At 38.7% G+C, this 19,199-nt stretch overlaps 1 protein-coding gene across 6 annotated transcripts in view; it reads right to left on the minus strand.

Annotated features, from left to right (window-relative positions):
- Window positions 1-19,199, minus strand: part of DCAF5 (DDB1 and CUL4 associated factor 5) — a 121,516-nt gene that overhangs the window by 69,522 nt on the left and 32,795 nt on the right. The window lies entirely within an intron of this gene.

Genomic DNA, 19,199 nt, shown 5'->3' on the forward strand with positions numbered 1-19,199 from the left:
TTTTTATAATGAGCTTATATTATATTCCTTTCCTAATATAAATTTAAGATACAACAGCAGAAAAACATAGGCAGCAAAACTTAAGCTCTGTACCTCCACTTCACCTCCTCCATTCAATTTGAAGTCAGCAGCTTCAAATTATAGCACATCCATATAATGGTATACCATGCAGCCACTGAATTGGTAAATCTACAAGAGTTAACACAGAAAGATGTCCAAGAATCTCTCTGTTAATGGGGGAAATAAGGTATAAAATGCTGTGTGTACCCGGGGAACTTCCGGGGAAGATGGCGGAGTAGGGACCTCCAAGACTCAGCCCTTCCATCAAAGCAGCTATTAAGCTGGCAGGAACTGTTTGCAACAACTGTTCTGGGGTTCCAGAGGCCAAATGAACACTGTACAGCATCCAGGGAAGACTAGGAGAAAAAGGCTAATAAACAACAGAAAAGGACAAAGAGTTGCTCTCTCTGGGAGGCAGCTGCTGGCACCCACCCCCCAGTCTCGCAGTGGGCCACCTTGGGGTCCAGTCCCTGGCTAGCTCACTGAGGACAGAAAGGGACATAAAACTCCTCTTCCTCAAGAACAGGGTGGGCATGGTGGTTAACTGATCATGGTTCCTGATTATCAAATCCGGGTTGGGTGCCACTTGGAACTGTGTCTCAACCCACTCCAGGCAAAGGTGCAGGCAGCAATTGCTTCAAACCCACCCTACACACTGGGGAAGCGGATGGAGATTTAAAAACAGCACTTCCTCACAGCTCTCGGGAAGGATCAGCTGAAGGGCTGCATCTACTGGGCAGGTTAAGAAAGCACAGATTGGGGAGTGGTCAAAGAAGTTTTTGGCACACTTCCTGATCCCTTCCCCCAGGGCATTTTGGAGCCGGTCTGTGACGCCTTCATGGGTCCATGACCCTATTTTTGCAAAAGTTCAAACAAATGTTCTAAATCAATTGAAGGAGATGAAGGAAAATATGGTAGCTTTGTAATATATTTTAAAGTCAGGAAGTGTGAGTCCTCTAACTTTGTTTTTCTTTCTCAAGATTTTTTTTTGCTATTCAGGACCAAATTGAATAATTGGCTTTTCCATTTCTTCAAAGTAGGCCATGGGAATTTTTATTGGGATGTGTTGATTCTGTAAATCTATTTGGATAGTGTCATGGTTAGGTTCTGATGTCAACCTTGGCCAAATGATTATGCCCAGTTGTCTGGTCAGGCAAGTACTGGCCTAACCGCTGCTGCAAGGAAGGATATTTCATGGCTAACTGATAAACCAGAAGGATGGCATACTAAATCATCAGTCAGTTGATTGTATTTGTGGCTGACTACATCCACAGTCAACTAAGTGTCTCCCACAATAAGATAATCAAATCAGTTGGAGGCTTTTCAGGAAGAAGAGGGACTTTCACTACTTCTTCAGCCAGCAAGCCTCTCCTGTGGAGTTTGTCCCAACTCTTCATCAGAGTTGCCAGCTTCACAGCCTGCCCTATGGATCTTGTACTCTTTCATTCCCATGGTTGTGTGAAACATGTTCATAAATCTCTTATTTACAGATCTCTCCTGTTGGTTCTGTTGCTCTAGAGAACCCTAACACAGCTTGGTACCAGGAGCGGTTCTTGAGAAACAGACTCTTAAAAATGAGTTTTTACAACTGGTTTTTGACACCGACTAGACTCAGAGGTACAAATAACTCTCTTTCCAATAATCAAGATGGCACTGACAGTCCATGGGGTGAGTTGGCAAAAGAGATACTCAAAATATCACCATTAGATTCTGCTAATTGTACGCATATATGAGGCAAGGCTCTGGGTGATAATGTTTATATCTTTACGGAGCTTTGTAGAATTAACAGCTATAATGATGTTGGCTGGTTGTTGTTAGATATACTGGATACAGTAATGAGGGAAAGGGATGAACTGAAGGTTTCAAATTTGTACCATATAAACAATGTAAAAGTTTCCAGTGTGCCCTGAAAGAAAATCTTACTTCCTGTTATTACAGACTTGAGATATCTGAAAAGCAGACAGAAAACCTCATTGTGCCAGCAGCAGATTTATGAGGTAAACTAAAATCTCAACCTTGCAGGGTGTCTGCTATTAAAGTAAGTGCTTTGATTGGAAAAGAATGGGATCCTGAAGCAGAGGATGATGCTATATGGCTTGATAATGATGGCTGGGGCAGACAGGATCCTTGGAATCTACTGAGCCTTTGCTAGATAGACCTATAATGGAGTGCCCTGAGGAATGAGCTTCCCAAACTCCAAAGTGCCTTGAGAAAAACAGGTTCCTGGCCTCCAGTGTCCTCAGAGGAGTATCCCATCCAACCTCCACCTTCACTCCCTGCTAATCCTATAACCACCTCCCCTAGGGAAACAGCCCTCATTCCTCTATCTGGAGTGACTAATTCTGTTTCACCAGATGAAACTACAATGGAATGCCCTGAGGTTATTGGCTTGAAAGACACTTCTATTTCTTTTAATGACCCACCCTCCCACCCCTCTTTTTTCAAGACCTATAACTAGACTAAAGTCCCAACAGGCCCCAAAAGATGCAGTAAAAATGTGAACCATGAGAAGGTATGAGATACTCCAAAAGAACTGCATGAGTTTTCCAATCTATATACACAGAAATCAGGAGACTATGTGTGAGAATGGATAGTAAGGGTGTGGAATAATGGTAGAAGGAATATAAAATTGGATCAAGCTGAATTTATTAATGTGGACCCACTAAGTAGAGATTCTGCATTCAATGTTGTAGATTGAGGGGTTAGAAAGGGCATTAACAGTTTGTTTGGATGGTTGGTTGAAACAGAGATGCAAAGATACTACCTAAGTTAGAAATGCCAGAACTGTCCTGGTATAATGTAGATGAGGGGATCCAGAGGCCTAGAGAGATGGGCATGTTAGAGTGGATTTATCATGGAAGATCTGCTCACACACTCCAGGAATGTCCAGAGGACACATCTTTCACCAGAACCTTGAGAAATAAATTTGTGAGACTAGCTTCACTGTCCCTGAAGAGCTCTGTACTCGCCCTAATCTATATGTTAGCTATCACTGTGGGAACTGCTGTCTCTGAGCTGGAATCCTTAAACACAATGGGGATGATCGGTTCCCCAGTTGGCAGAAGCCATGTGGTGAGTTAATCACCACAGACAAGGTGGGTGTGGCCACCAAAATGGACAGCAGACTCAAAGTAGCAGTCAAAAAAATCAGACGTGCAGAGACTTGTGGCATTGGATAGTAGATCACAAGGTACCTAGAAGTAAAATAGATGGGCTGTCTACTAAATTCTTGTTTGAGCTGTATAAGCAGAAGAATTCTAGGTCAAGTGAACAGAAGTCTAACTTGAATTTACAAAACAGAATCACAGACCCTTAATCAATTCCCAGACTTGAGACAGTTTACAGACCCAGAACCCTTAAAATGAGGGGAGGGCCGTGTATCCTTGAGGAAGGACTCTTTTACGCTGCTCAAAACTTATGCTATTAACCTTTCTCCCAATCTTCCCAAAGCAGACCTATAGCCTTTTACCAGAGTAACTGTGCACTAGGGAAAAGGATATGAACAGACATTTGGGGGATTATTAGACCCTGGCTCAGAAGTGACACTAATTCCAGGAGACCCAAACGTCACTCTGGCCCACCAGTCAGAGTAGTGGTTTACACAGGTCAGGTGATCAACGGAGTTTTAACTCAGATCCATCTCACAGTGGGTCTAGTGGATCCCTGGACCTATTCTGTGGTCATTTCCCCAGTTCCTGAATGCTTAATTGGAATAGACATACTCACTAAGTGGCAGAAACCCTACACTGGTTCTCTGACTCACGCATTGAGTGCTGTTATGATAGGAAAGGCCAAGTGAAAGCCACTAGAACTGCCCCTACCTGGCAAAATAGTCAATCAGAAGCAATACCATATTCCTGGAGGGGTGCAGAGATTACTGCCACTCTTAAGGACTTGAAGGATGCAAGGTTAGTGATTCCCAACACATCCCCATTCAACTCTCCTATCTGGTGTGTATAGAAAACAGATGGGATATGGAGGATGACAGTGGATTATCATAAACTTAACAGGTGGGTACTCCAATTTCAGCTCTTTCAGATATGGTATCACTGCTTAAGCAAATCAACACATCTCCTGGTATATGGTATGCAGCTGTTGATCTGGCAGATGCTTTTTTCTCAATAGCTGTCAGTAAGGACCACCAAAACAGCTTGCATTCAGCTGGCAAGGCCACCAGTATAAGTTCACTGTCATACTTCAGGGGTATATCAACTCTCCAGCCCTATGCCACAATCTTATCCACAGGGACCTTGATCGTTTCTCCCTCCCACAAGACATCACACTGGTCTATTATATTGATGATATCATGCTGATTGGACCTAGTGAGCAAGAAGTAGCAACTACTCTAGACTTATTGGTAAGGGATTTGTGAGTGAGGGGATGGGAGCTAAATCCTACAAAAATACAGGGGACCTCAGTGAAATTGGTAGGTGTTCAGTGGTGCGGGGGGGGTGTCAAGATATCCCTTCTAAGGTGAAGGATAAGCTGTGGCATCTGGCCCCTCCTATGACCAAAAGAGAGGAACAATGCCTAGCTGGCCTCTTTAGATTTTGGAGATAATGAATTCCTCATTTGGGTGTGCTACTCCGGCCCATTTACCAAGTTACCAGAAAAGCTGCTAGTTTTGAGAGGGGACTGGAACAAGAGGAGGCTTTGCGACAGGTCCAAGTTGCTGTGCAAACTGCTCTGCCACTTGGGCCATGTGATCCAGCAGATCCAATGGTGCTGGAAGTGTCAGTGGCAAGTGGGGATGCTGTCAGGAGCATGTGGCAGGCCCCTATAGGAGAATCACAATGCAGACTCTTAGGATTTTGGAGCAAAGCTTTACCATCGGCTGCAAATAACTACACTCCTTTTGAGAAACAGCTTTTAGCCTGCTACTGGACCTCAGAGACTGAACACTTAACCATGGGCCACCAAGTTACCATGAGACCTGAGTTGCCTATCATGATCTGGTGGTTGTCTGACCCAGCAAGCCATAAAAAGTTGGGAGGGCACAGCAGTACTCCATCATAAAATGGAAATGGTATATTAGAGATAGGGCTCAAGCAGGTGAAAGCACAAGTAAGTTACGTGAGGAAGTGGCCCAAATGTCCATGGCCCCACTCCTGCCACATTACCATCTCTTTCTCAGACCAGAGCTATGGCCTTTTGCGGAGTTCCTTACAGTCAGTTGACTGAGGAAGAGAAAACTTAGGCCTGGTTTACCTATGGTTCTGCACGATATGCAGGTACCACCCAGAAGTGGACTGCAGCATTACAATCCCATTCTGGGATATCTTTAAAGGACAGCGGTGAGGGAAAACCCTCCCAGTGGGCAGAACTTCAAGCAGTGCACCTGGTTGTTCATTTTGCTTGGAAGGAGAACTGGCCAGAGGTACATTTGTATACTGATTAATGGGCTGTTGCTAATGGTTTGGCTGATGGTCAGGGACGTGGAGGCAGCATGATTGGAAAACTGGTGAAGGGGTATGTGGATAAACCTTTTTCAGTAGGCAAAAACGTGAAGATATTTGTGTTTCATGTGAATGCTCAACAGAGGATGACTTCAGCAGAAGAAAGTTTTAATAATCAAGTGGATAAGATGACCCATTCTGTAGATAGAAGTCATCCTCTTTTCTCAACCACTTCTGTCACTGCCCAATGGGCTCATGAACAAAGCGGGCATGGTGGTAGGGGTGGAGATTATGCATGAGCTCAGCAACATGGACTTCCACTCACCAAGGCTGCCCTGGTTCTGGCCATGCTGGATGCCACATCTGCCAGCAGCAGAGACCCACAATCAGTCTTTGATATGGCGTTATTCCCCAAAGTGATCACTCTGCTACCTGGTGGCGGGTTGATTACATTGGACCACTTCCATCATGGAAAGAGTAGCGATTTGTTCTCACTGAAATAGATAGAACTCCGGATATGGGTTTGCATTCTCTGCATGCAATGCTTCTTTCTGCAAAACCTACCATATGTGGACTTATAGAATACCTTATCCACCATCGTGGTATTCCACACAGCATTGCTTCTGATCAAGGAACCCACTTCACAGCAAATGAAAGTGAGAATGGGCACATGCTCATGGAATTCTCTGGTCTTTCCATGTTCCTCATCATCCAGAGGCAGCTGAGTTGATAGAATGGTGGAATGCCCGCTTGCAGATCCGATTATAGTGCCAACCAGGTGGCAATACCTTACAGGGCTGGGACAATGTTCTCCAGGAGGCTGTGTATGCTCTGAATCAACGTCCACTATATGGTGGTGTTTCTCCCATAGGTAGGATTCATGAGTCCAGGAATCAAGGGGAGGAAATATAAGTGACACCACTCACTATCACCCCTAGTGATCCATCAGGAAAATTTTTGCTTCCTTTCCTTGAAACCTTAAGCTCTGCTGACCTACAGGTCTTAGTTCTAAAAGGAGGAGTGCTCCTTTCAGGAGACACAACAATGATTGCATTGAACTGGAAATTAAGCCTGCCAGCTGGTCACTTTGGGCTTCTCATGCCACTGAGCCAACAGGCATGAAAGGGGATTACTCTTCTGTCTGGGGCGATTGATCCTGACTATCAAGGGGAAATTGGACTTCAACTACACAATGGAGGTAAAGAAGAGTTTTCCTGGAATACAGGAGATCCCCAAGGGCATCTCTTTGTACTACTGTGTCCTTGATTAAAGTCAATGGAAAACTGCAACAACCCAATTCAGGCAGTACTACCAATGGCCTAGAAACTTCAGGAATGAAGATTTGGGTTACCCCACCTGGCAAAGAACCATAGCCAGGTGAAGTGCTTGCTGAGGGTAGAGGGAACATGGAATGGGTAGTAGAAGAAGGTAGTGATAAATATGAACTATGACCATGTGACCAGTTACAGAAATGAGGACTGTGACTGTATGAATATCTCCGAAATATCCTGATCAAAAGGTCCCACCTAAAATAGCCTTTACCCACAAGGATGGATAAAAGAACATAGCCTTTTCTGGGAATACAGAACAGCTTCAAACTACCACAGCAGTGTTTCCTCATCTTCAATTACTTGGGAGAGTTTGAGCAGGAGCAGTACTAATTCTTCTTAGAATGATTGCTAGAATCCACCTGTGAAGCCATCTGGTTCAAGGCTTTTCTTTGTTAGTAGGTTTTTCATGACTGATTCAATATCTTTACTTATGATTGGTCTGTTGATGTCTTCTGTTTCTTCTAAAGTCAGAGTAGGTTGTTTTTGTGTTCCTAGAAATTTATCCATTTAATCTAGGTTGTCTAATTTGTAGGCAAACAGTTGTTCACAGTATTCTCTTATGGTCATTTTTATTTCTGTGGGGTCAGTAGTGATGTTCCCCTATCCCTTTCTGATTTTATTTATTTGCATCTATCTTTTCTAATTTGTCAGTCTAGCTAAGGGTTTGTAAATTTTATTGATTTTCTCAGAGAACAAAATTTTGATTTTGTTGATTCTCTCTACTGGTTTTTGTTCTCAGTTTCACTTATTTCTTCTCTAATCTTTGTTATTTCTTCTTTATGCTTGCTTTGGGACTAGTATGTTGTTCTTTTTCTGTCTCCAGATGTGCAGTTAGGTCTTTGATTTTAGTTTTTACTTCCTTCTTAATGTAGGCATTTAGATTTGTCACTATATCCCATAGGTTTTGATATGCTGTTTTTCTCATTTTCATTTGTCTCAAGATATTTACTGATTTCTCTTGTAGTTTCTTCTCTGAACCACTTCTTGTTTAAGGGTGTTTTGTTTAGTCTCCATGTATTTGTGCATTTCCCAGTTCTCTGCCTGTTATTGATTTCAAGCTTCATTCCATTATGGCCAGAGAATGTGCTTTGTATAATTTCCACCTTTTAAAATATATTGAGACTTGTTTTTTGACCCAACATATGATTTATACTTGAGAATGACTCATGAGTACTTAAGAATGGTTATCTTGTTGTTAGATACTCATGACTCATGACTACTTAAGAATGGTTATCTTGTTTCTTGCAACATTTTTGCATTTAAAGTCTATTTGTCCAATATTAACTGGACAGCTCTTCTTTCCTTACTGTTTGTGTAGAATATCTTTTTCCAGGCTTTCGCTTTCAACCTATTTGTCTCCTTGGGTCTAAGGTCAATCTCCTGTAGACAGCATATTGATGGATCATATATTTTATCCACTCTGCCAATCTGTCTTTTGATTGGAGAATTTGATCCATTAACTTCAATGTTATTACTGTAAAGGCATTACTTACTTCATTTTATCCTTTGGCTTTTATATGTCATAGCTTGTTTTTGTCTGTCTTTTTATGATTTTAGTTACCCTTACTGATAATCTTTATTTCTATCCTGTCCTCCAAACCCCTCTCTTTTCTTTTCAGACCTACAGAAGTCCCTTTAGTATTTCTTGTAGGGCATGTCTCTTGTTAATAAATTCTCTCCACTTCTGTGTATTTGTGACTGTTTTAAACTCACCCTGGTTTTTCAAGGGCAGTTTTGCTGGATAAAGAATTCTTGGCTGGCATTTTCTGTCTTTTAGTATCTTAAATATTTCATACCTCTGCTTTCTCATCTCCATGGTATCTGATAAGATAGCAGCGCTTAGTCTTACTGCTTTCAGAATTCCCTTTTAATCTTTGGTAGTTACCATTCTGATTAGTATGTATCCTGAAGTAGGTATATTTTGACTTATTCTGTTTGGAGTACCCTGTACTCCTTGTACTTATACATTTATGTCTTTCTTAAAGAGTTGGAAAGTTTCAATCTATTGTTTCCTCAAATATTCTTTCTGCCCCTTTTCCCTTCTCTTCTTTTCTGGGACAACCATGACGTGTATGTTTGTGTACTTTGTGTTCTCATTCAATCCTGAGACCCTATTCAATTTTTTATATTCTTTTTTTCTCTATCTGTTCTTTTTTCCTCTTGATTTCAGATGTCCCGTCTTTTAGGTCACTGATCCTTTCTTCTGCCTGTTCAAATCTTGTATGCCTCTACTGTATTTTTAATCTTATCTATTGTGCCTTTCACTCCTGTTATTTTACTCTGCATCTTTCAAATTCTTCTTTACGTTCACCTGATGTCTCATTAATATCCTTTACCTTTTTAGCCATATTTTTCTTCATCCCCTTGAACTGATTTAGGAGATTTGTTTGAGCATCTTTGAGTACCTGCTCCAAATTCTGTATCTCTTCTGACTTTTTAATGTGTTCCTTTGACTGCACCATATATTCCTGTTTCTTAGCATGGCCTGTAATTTTTTTTTTTTTTTTTGCTGATATCTGGGCATTTGATTGCCTTGATGAAATTATAACAAGATTGGTTTATCTCTTGTCTAAGATTTTGTTGTTGATTAGGTTTGTGTTAAGGCTCTTCTTTGACACTTGGTCGTCACTATTTCCCAGTCAAAACAGGGCCAAGAAAGATACCGAAAAGAAGGCTGCACTTTCCAGGCCTGCCCAGGAGATGGCGCTCTTCACCAAGAAGCATTTTTGATGGCTCCGCAAAGGTACACTTTCCTGGTCCAGCAGATGGCGCTCTTCAGCAACCTACTCCCTGAAGCCCTAAAAAGGCAGAGTATTTTTAGCTTCTGGGGACTCTGCCCAGAAGGTGGAAACAATAGCACAACTTTCAGGGACCAGCTAAAGCAGCAGAACCCAGCAATCTAAATTTGATGGCCAATAGCTGGATCAGTATTGGACCAGGTCCCCTTCTGTTCTTGGTAGGAAGGACTTCCATGGGTCTCCCTGTTCTCAGGAGCTGCGAGGCAGGGATGGGGGACCCAAAACAGCTTGCCTCACAGTGGGGGATGGGCACCACGAGCCATGGCCTAGTGAGTTACTCATAGTTTTTACCAGTTTCTCAGGCGCCTTGTCCTTCTCTACATCAGATGCTGTGCAATACTCCTCTGGTCTTTGGAGCCCCAGAACAGTTGTTTCACACAGTTTTTGACTGTCCAGTAGCTGTTTTTGGAAGAGGGGCAAGCCCTTCAACTTCCTATTCTACCATCCTCCCATAAGTCTATGTCCAACTCATTTTTGACAATCTGCAAAGTCATCTCAACTGGGTAAGAATAAACTTTTCAAATTTCATTGGGACAACTGGATATCTATATGCAAAGAATGAAAGAGCACCCCTATCTCACACCTTATACATAAATTAATGCAAAATGAATCAAATACCTAAATTTAAGAGACAAGACCATAAAACACCTAGAAGAAAATGTAGGGAAGCATCTTCAAGATCCCGTGGTAAGCCATGGTTTCTTAAACTTTAAACCCAAAACACAAGCAACAAAAGAAAAATAGATAAGTGGTATCTCTTCAAAATTAAAAACTTTTGTGCATCAAAAGAATTTGTTATGAAAGTGAAAAGACAAGCTCCTCAATGGGAAAAGTATTTGGAAACATCACATCTGATAAGGATTGAATATCCAGAATATATAAAGAAATCTTAGAACTCAACAATAAAAAGACAAATAACCCAATGAAAAAAGGGAGCAAAAGACGTGAATAGATAATTATTCAAAAAGAAATATAAAGATGCTCAATATCACTAGCTACAAGGAAAAGGCAAATTAAAACCACAGATTTCATTTCACACCCACTAGAATGGCCACTATTTTTTTAAAAAAAAAAAAACCAAAACAGAAATCTACAAGCATTAAGAGAGGATGTGGAGAAACAAGAACACTGATTCATTGCTGGTGGGAATTTAAAATGGTACAGCTGCTACAGAGAACAGTTCGGCAGTTCCTAAGGAAGCTGAGTATGGAATTACCATACGATCTGGCAATTCCACTACTAGGTATACACCCAGAAGAACTGGAACAGATATTTGCACAGCAAAGTTCACTGTAGCATTATTCACAGTTGACAAAAGATGGAAACAACCCAAGTATCCATCAACAAATAAACGGATGAACAAAATGTTGAATATATACATACAGTGGAATATTATTCAGCAATAAGAAGGAATGAAGTCCTGATGTATGTGACAACCTTTGGATGAACCTTTTGAACATTACGTTGAGTGAAATAAGCCAGATGCAAAGGACAAATATTGACTGATCTCACTGTTATGAACTAATTACAATAAACAAATTCAAAGAGTTAGAATCTGAAATATAGATTATCAGGAAATAATCTGAGGTTAGGGAATGGGGAGTTGATGCTTAACTTGTACAGAATTTCTATTTAGGTTGACAGTAAAGGTGTGGAGATGGATGATGGTGATGGTGGCACATTATTGCAGTTGCAATCAACAGCACTGAACTATACAGTGAATGTGGTTAAAAGGGGAAACTAGGATGCATACATTACTAGAATAAAAATTAAAAGCTGTAACAGGACTATACAATAGTGAATCCTACCGAAGACGATAGTTAATAGTATATGTATAAGAATGTTCTTTCATGATTTATAACAAATGTACAATACTAATAGAAAGTGTTAATAACAAGGTAAAATATTTTTAAAAAAACACCTAATTTAAGTTATGGATGATAGATAATAGTACAATTTTAATAATCTTTCTTCAATTATAACAAAGATAATGTTCTAGTTTGCTAGCTGTCGGAATGCAATATACCAGAAATGGAATGGCTTTTAAAAGGGGAATTTAATAAGTTGCTAGTTCACAGTTCTTAGGCCGAGAAAATGTCCCAGTTAAAGCAAGTCTATAGAAATGTCCAATCTAAGGCATCCAGGAAAAGACACCTTGATTCAAGAAGGCTGATGAAGTTCAGGGTTTCTCTCTCCAATGGAAAGGTGCACAGCGAACATGGTCAGGTTTTTCTCTCCCAGCTGGAAGGGCACATGGCAAACAGCATCATCTGCTAGCTTCTTCTCCAGCCCCCTGGGAGGCATTTTCCTTCTTCATCTCCAAAAGTTGCTGACTGTTGGACTCTGCTTCTCGTGGCTGCATCATTCTGCTCTCTCTGAATCTCTCTTATTCTCCAAATGTTTCCTCTTTTATAAGACTTCAGAAACTAATCAAGACCCACCCAAATGGGTGGAGACACGCCTCCAGCTAATCCACTTTAACAGCCACTCTTGATTAAATCGCATCTCCAGGGAGATGATCTGATTACAGTTTCAAACATACAATACTGAATAGGGATTAGAAGAAATGGTTGTCTTTACAAAATGGGATTAGGATTAAAATATGGCTTTTCTAGGGTACATACATCATTTCAAACCAGCACAGGTAACTACTGTTTTAAAAGCAGAATTACAAAAAAAAAGAAATCATCAACTGTACCAAGGTATTAGTGACAGGGTGATGTATAGGAATCCGGTATTTTATGCATGATTGTTTTGTAAACCTACAACTTTAAAAAAAGAAAAAAGTATATGTACCAATATTCCATTTGTATAAAACAAATGTTTAAAAAGCTCCATAACAGCAGGCACCTTGTCAGTTTTATTCACTACAGATCCCCAGCACCTAAACAAGTACTCCAAAGAATAGACATTAAAATATGCTTACACTTCCATATCTATGCTTGTATCTGCATATCTAGATGGCTATAAAAGAAGTTGTTTATAGTGGATACCATCTAGGAGGTTATCGGGAGAATTTTATGTTTAATTTTTACTTTATACCTTCTTGTATTGTTTTTTTTTATTTTTGCCATAAACATATTTCCTTTGATAATAAAAAATGTAAATTTTTTAATATATAAGGAGCCAAATTACACTTATTCTCTCTCCCTGAGAAAGAAGCTGGCTTTACTCTTCACATATTTCTTTCTTTCATTGTCGGTCAAAATCGAGTTCTGTGTCCTTCCCCAAAGTATTTCATGGTCCCTTAAGTGCAGCCCACTGTTCTATTTTATGATTTGCCTATGAATTCAACTATGATTTCTCTGACCTGGGATGGTATCTAAATGCTACCTTACAAATTTACCACATTATTAAACATCAAGTTAAGGCCATGAAAAGAAAGATTTGGGTTTTGTTGTTTTATTTTATTTTAATGAAAAATGACACAAAGGGGTTTTCACCCTATTACTAGATAAGATAGGCTGTGGGCACTTTAGTTCTCCAATTTCCACTTTTACTGTTTTTCCCCAACATTGAGGCCACAGGTCAGGGACCATCTATCATTGCTTTTGCTACTGTGTTTCTTATAATAGAGAAATAATTCTCTGTACTATGTCTCTATCAAAAGTGGGAAATTAAAAGAGAGGCAACATGTTTCAAACTCTACCTAACCCACATCTCCCTGTGCCTCATTTTCATAAAAAAAATAAAATGGGAATAATAATAGTTCTATCCTCATAGGTTTATAGATTATAAAGCCAAGTACAAGAGAATTAACTAATTTGCCAAGGTCAAACAGAAAGTAAAGCGGTTGTGCTAAGATTCAAAAGCAAGCAGTTGAGACTCCATAGCCTTCACTTTCAAGCACTCTATTGCCTGTCTTAAAAAAAAAAAGACCATAACTAAAAAAAGTAAATTCATCTGATGGACAATTGAAGGGACTCCCTGCCTTGGTGGCAGAGCTCAAAAAATATCCAGGTAACCGAGCTGGAGTAAACAGAGGGACCAGGGCAGGGGCAAGGAAAGTATGATCTGCAATTATAAAGATTCTAGCAATGCACAAAACTGAAAATGGCTTAATATTTGGAATATACAAAAAACTCCGACAAGTAATTTTTTTTAATCCAATAGGAAACAAGACAAAAAATATGGCAACTCAGATGAGGGGAAACCCAAATAGCCAACAGATGTTATAGAGAATATCAGTTTGCATATCTGGGAAATGCAAATTAAAATTTAGATGTGTTCTCACAAAGTGGCTCAAGGAAATGTATAAGAATGTCTGCCACGTTATTGTTCATAATAGCAGAAAAACTACAAATAACATAAATAACTATCAATAGAGAAATGGATAAATTTCATTGGAATACAAATGGAATCTAAATAGTGAAAATCCACACAGCAGTTAAAATGAACTAGAAATAAATGTATCAACATGAATAAATCTTGAAAAGTGAATAAAAAGCAAGTTTTAGAAGGATATGTAAAGAATGATATATGTGTGTGTATATATACACTAACAAAACAATATCATATATTCTTTATGAATAAACATACCTATAGCAAAAGGAGTCTTCAACTTCTAAGAAATAAAGTTTTATTTCTTTAAAAAACAATAGATTGGGGCCACAGTGGCTCAGTAGGCAAGAATGCAAGAATGCTTGCCTGCCATGCCAGAGGACCCGGGTTCGATTCCTGGTGCCTGCCCATGTAAAAAAAAAAACAATAGATTGGACACAAGCTTAATAAACTATAAAGATTTCATCAAATTTGAGTGGGTATCTTTTTATTTATTTTGTGTTTAAATATTTCATGATATTAATGAAGTACCATTACTCCTCTTAGGTATAATAAGAGCACTGTGATAATCTTAAATTAAAAAGTCCTTATCTGCTAGGAATGCATACTGCAGTGGGTAAAATGGCATCTGTCTGGCATTCCTTTAAAATATTCTAGAAAAAATAGGTGGGCAAGGTACGTGATTAATAAAATGTTGATAATTGTTGTACATGGGTGCACTATACCATTCTACTTCTATATATGCTTAAAATTTTCCATAATAAAGTATTCTGAATATCTTTTTAGTGTCCATGACAGAAAAAGAAAAAAAGACTCTTCAGGATAAGCAGGGATACTCACGGCAATGAAATATAACTAAGGGCACCTCTTTGTATCTATTCACTAAGACCTATGACAGGCAGCACAACTTCACTTGCATTGGAACAGCTTAGTATAACAAGCTCAAGAGAAATAAAAAATAACCTAAATAGATGGAAAGATATGGGTAAGAAGGTTGAAAATTGTCAAGATGTCAATTCTACACAAACTGATCTACAAATTCAATGCAATACCTATAAAAATCCCAACAACCTATTTTAAAGACTTGGAAAAACATTATCAAATCTATTTGGAAGGAAAAGAGACCTTGAATAGCTAAAGATATCCTAAAAAAGAAGAGCAAACTGGGAGGTCTATCACTTCCTGACTTTAAAACTTACTATAAAGTCACAGTGGTTAAAACAGCATGGTACTGGCACAAAGACAGACGGACTGACCAGTGGAATAAAATAGAGAGTGCAGAGATTAACCACCAAATGTATGAACATTTGATCTTCAATAAGGCCCCGAAATCCACTCAACTGGGACAGAATAGTCTTTTCAATAAATGGGCATGGGAGAACTGAATTTCAATAGCCAAAAGAATGAAAGAGGACCCCTACTTTACACCCTACACAAAAATTAATTCAAAATGGATCAAAGTTCTAAATGTGAGAGCCAGTACCATAAAACTTCTAGAAAAAAATGTAAGGAAACATCTAAGATCTAGTAACTGGAGTTAGCTTCTTAAACCTTACACCTAAAGCACAAACTATGAAAGAAAAAATAGACAAATGGGAACTCCTTCAGATCAAGAGCTTCTCTGCCTCAAAGGACAAAAGGTAAAGAGGCAGCCAACTCAGTGGGAGAAAAAGTATGGAAACCACGTATCAGATAAAGGCTTGACATCCTATGTACATAAAGAAATTATACAGCTCAACAACTAAAGAACAAACAATCCCTCAATTATAAAATAGGCAGAGGAAATAAATGAATAGGTGTTTTTCTGAAGAATAAGAACAAATGAAGATGGCTAAAAAGCATATGAAGAGCTGCACATCTTTTTTGGCTATAAGGGAAATGCAAATTAAAACAATGAGATATGACCTCACATGAGTGGCTGCTATTAAACAAACAGGAAACTATAAATGTTGGAAAGGATTCAGAGAAATTGGAACACTTATATTCACTGTTGGTGGGAATATAAAATGGTTTAGCCACTGTGGAAGTCAGTTTGGCAATTCCTCAGAAAACTAAATACTGAGTTATCATATGACCCAGTAATACCAATACTCGGTATACACCCAGAAGAGTTGCCAGTGACAAGAACAGACGTTTGCATGCCAATGTTCATAGCATCACTAGTCACAATTGCCAAGGGATGGAAACAATCCAGGTGCCCATCAACAGACGAGTGGATAAACAAAATGTGGTATATACACACAATGGAATATTATGCAGCATTTAGACTAAATGATGTCCCGAAACATATGACAAGAAGGATGAACCTTTAGGACATAATGCTGAGTGAAATAAGTTGAACACAAAAAGACAGATACTGTATGATTCCATTATTATGACTCTGATAAAGCCCCCAGTGTTTTTGAGAAGCTAGGAGGAAAAATCTGAGATGAGGGCATGATAGCCCGTGACAAACTCTGGAACTGTTCTGTAGCTGATCGTTAAAGTGCGCTTTGAAAATTATTGTTTTTCTTTCTTTTCTTTGTATATACATGTTATTTTTACAAAACAAAAAACGTTTTAAAAAACTATAGGCAGTTATAGTAATAATATTAGATAAAATAAATTTCTGAAATAAAATTTTTAAAAAGCCCAATTAAAAATATATATACCTTTTATGCTCAAAGTTAGCAGCATCCTCAGCTTAGGTCTTCTCCTATTATTCCAGACAGCGTTTATCTTTAATGTTTGTTCTAGAAATTTATAGGATGATTTAATTTTTGCCAAGTACTTAGTATTTCAATGCTTGACTATTTGCACAGTGCCTTAGGATCGTTTTAAATGAGTGTCCTAAATACCTAACGTGATGATGACAACCCAAATCCATGGGAAATTGGAATCACTGAGACAGAAATTATCACTACAGCAGGGCCTGCTTTTTCTACTTTGCCCTCAAGGCTAGTGTCTGATGATATAAGGCTCATATCCCCCCACATTTCTTTAGCAAGGTATTAAGAGATCTGGGCAAAAATAATACTTTTCAACCATGTGTCAGCAAAATATATATACAATGGGTATAAATGAGGCACAATGTGAAACTATGGGGCTGCTTTTAAACCAGCAGAGAAAGCCAAACAGCTGTGCCCAAACCTCTGCTACCCCATAGAGCAAAGGAGGGCTGGTAAAGTAAGGATAAGTCAGTTTAGACAATGAAAAAAGCTCCATAGTTCTCATCTCTGTCAATCACCTAGTCAAACCAAAGAAGGCAGAGATTTATTGTATAGTTCTATATAGAAAGACTGTCTGACCTGCAAATAGCCCAAGTGAAGAAAGAGTATGATTGGTTAAGGCAGCTCCATGAACCTGGCAATTGGGCGCATGAGAGGGTGGCCTCGGGTCAGGGAGCCAAGCCCCTCCAGGGCATCTCAGGCTGAACAGAGGAACCTCTCAGGAAGGCAAGGCCTGCTGCTTGGGACCAGGCAAGAGACAAGCAGTAACCACGTCTTCTAAGCCTGGTTTCCTCACAATCAATTATTTAGCTTCAATTCAACTGAGTACCCCAAAAGAACACAGCTACTCTGATTCTGGTCATTTTGGGTTAATTCATTTCTGCACTAAAATCACCAATTCATTCTATAATGCAACTATAACTACACTGTGGCAGCAATTTTGTAGTTACTAAAAAAAATTATATTTAAAGAGTATCCTTTCCCAAAGGGTCCTGAGCTATAACAGAAACTATACAAGCCCTTACAGGACACTGTGAGGAGGGTAATTATTTAACATTCTTATTTTATAGCCCAGAAAAGCTCAGACATACAAGGAAAGTATTTGTTTTGGGTTTCCTCAGAAAAGTCAGCCAAGAAAAGGATAGAACTGAGAAAGCACTCTGAAACTTTGGATCAAATACTCCTGCAGCACTGTTATATGTTCATCAAAAAGAAGTCTGGTTAAAATTACTGATTTCTATATACCACGTATTATATAGCCCCACACCCTCCTGCCACACACACACACACAAAAGCATAAGACAGCTCTGTCTTGTACCAACATAGAACAATCTCCAAGATACAAAGTGTTACGTTAAAAAAAAAAAAACTGAACAGCAAGTATCACATGCTACCATTTCTATAATATATGTATGTGTGTATAGATATCTATACACATATCTATATGCTGGCATATATACAAAATTGTACAATCTGATAAAATATATGAGAAACTAGGAACAGAATAGTCTCTGATAAGAGGACTTCAGGCAAGGGAAGGATTAAGTAGGAGACTTTTCACTGTATACTATTTTATACCTTTTGAATTTTGTATTATGTGACTGTATTAACTATTCAAAATATTTATTTAAAAAGAAAAAATGGCACAGTAAGATTAGACGCAGAGTTTTAGGTTTCATCTCTAATAGGCACCAAAGGTAGTGCTATATAAAAGGATATAGGAAATATAAACTCTAGAATAAAAGTACCTAGATTAAAATCCTGGTTTTAACATCCATGTCTTCTTGGGTGAGTTTGTTCTACTTCTCTTATCTCAAATTTATGATTGTAAAATGAGGAAACTACCAAGTATATCCCAGAGTGATTGTACAGATTAAATGAAATAGTACAATGTATATGTAAAGCATTTAGAAATGTGTCATATATTAGGTATACACAGCACTCAAAATGTGCTTAAGAAACTAAAGTATCATCCATGAATTCATCCTAATCTTTGGAATTCTTATTTTAAATGGCATAGGAGTATGTGCTGGTTTGAAAGGATGGATGTCCCCTAGAAAAGCCAAGTTTTAATCAAAATCCCATTTTGTAAAGGCAGAATAATTCCTATTCAATACTGTATGTTTGAATCTGTAATTAGATCATCTCCCTGGAGATGCAACCCAATCAAGAGTGGTTGTTAAACTGGATTAGGTGACAACATGTCTCCACCCATTTGGGTGGGTCCTGATAAGTTTCTGAAGTCCTAGAAAAAAGGAAACATTTTGGAGAATGAAAGAGATTCAGAGAGAGCAAACTAGAACAATGGATAACATGATACATTTTAAGAGAAGAAAATTAAATACAAATATATACATCTACTGAAAAAATATGGAAGGGCAGTGCCAAATGATTAGCAAAGGTTACTTATCTCTTGTGGATAGCAATTTTACTTTATACTCTTATATACTGTTGCAGGTATTTTCTTTTTCATTGTTGAATTTTAAACTCTTTAATTGAAGTATAACATACATAGAGAAAAGTGCACAAATTATAAACACAGAAATCAATTTTCACAAAGAGGACATACCCATGTATATAGTCTCTAGATTATAAATTAAATATTACCAGGACTCTAAAGCTCCT

The sequence above is a fragment of the Tamandua tetradactyla genome, chromosome 12, assembly GCF_023851605.1.
Source record: "Tamandua tetradactyla isolate mTamTet1 chromosome 12, mTamTet1.pri, whole genome shotgun sequence".
Lineage (NCBI taxonomy): Eukaryota > Metazoa > Chordata > Mammalia > Pilosa > Myrmecophagidae > Tamandua > Tamandua tetradactyla.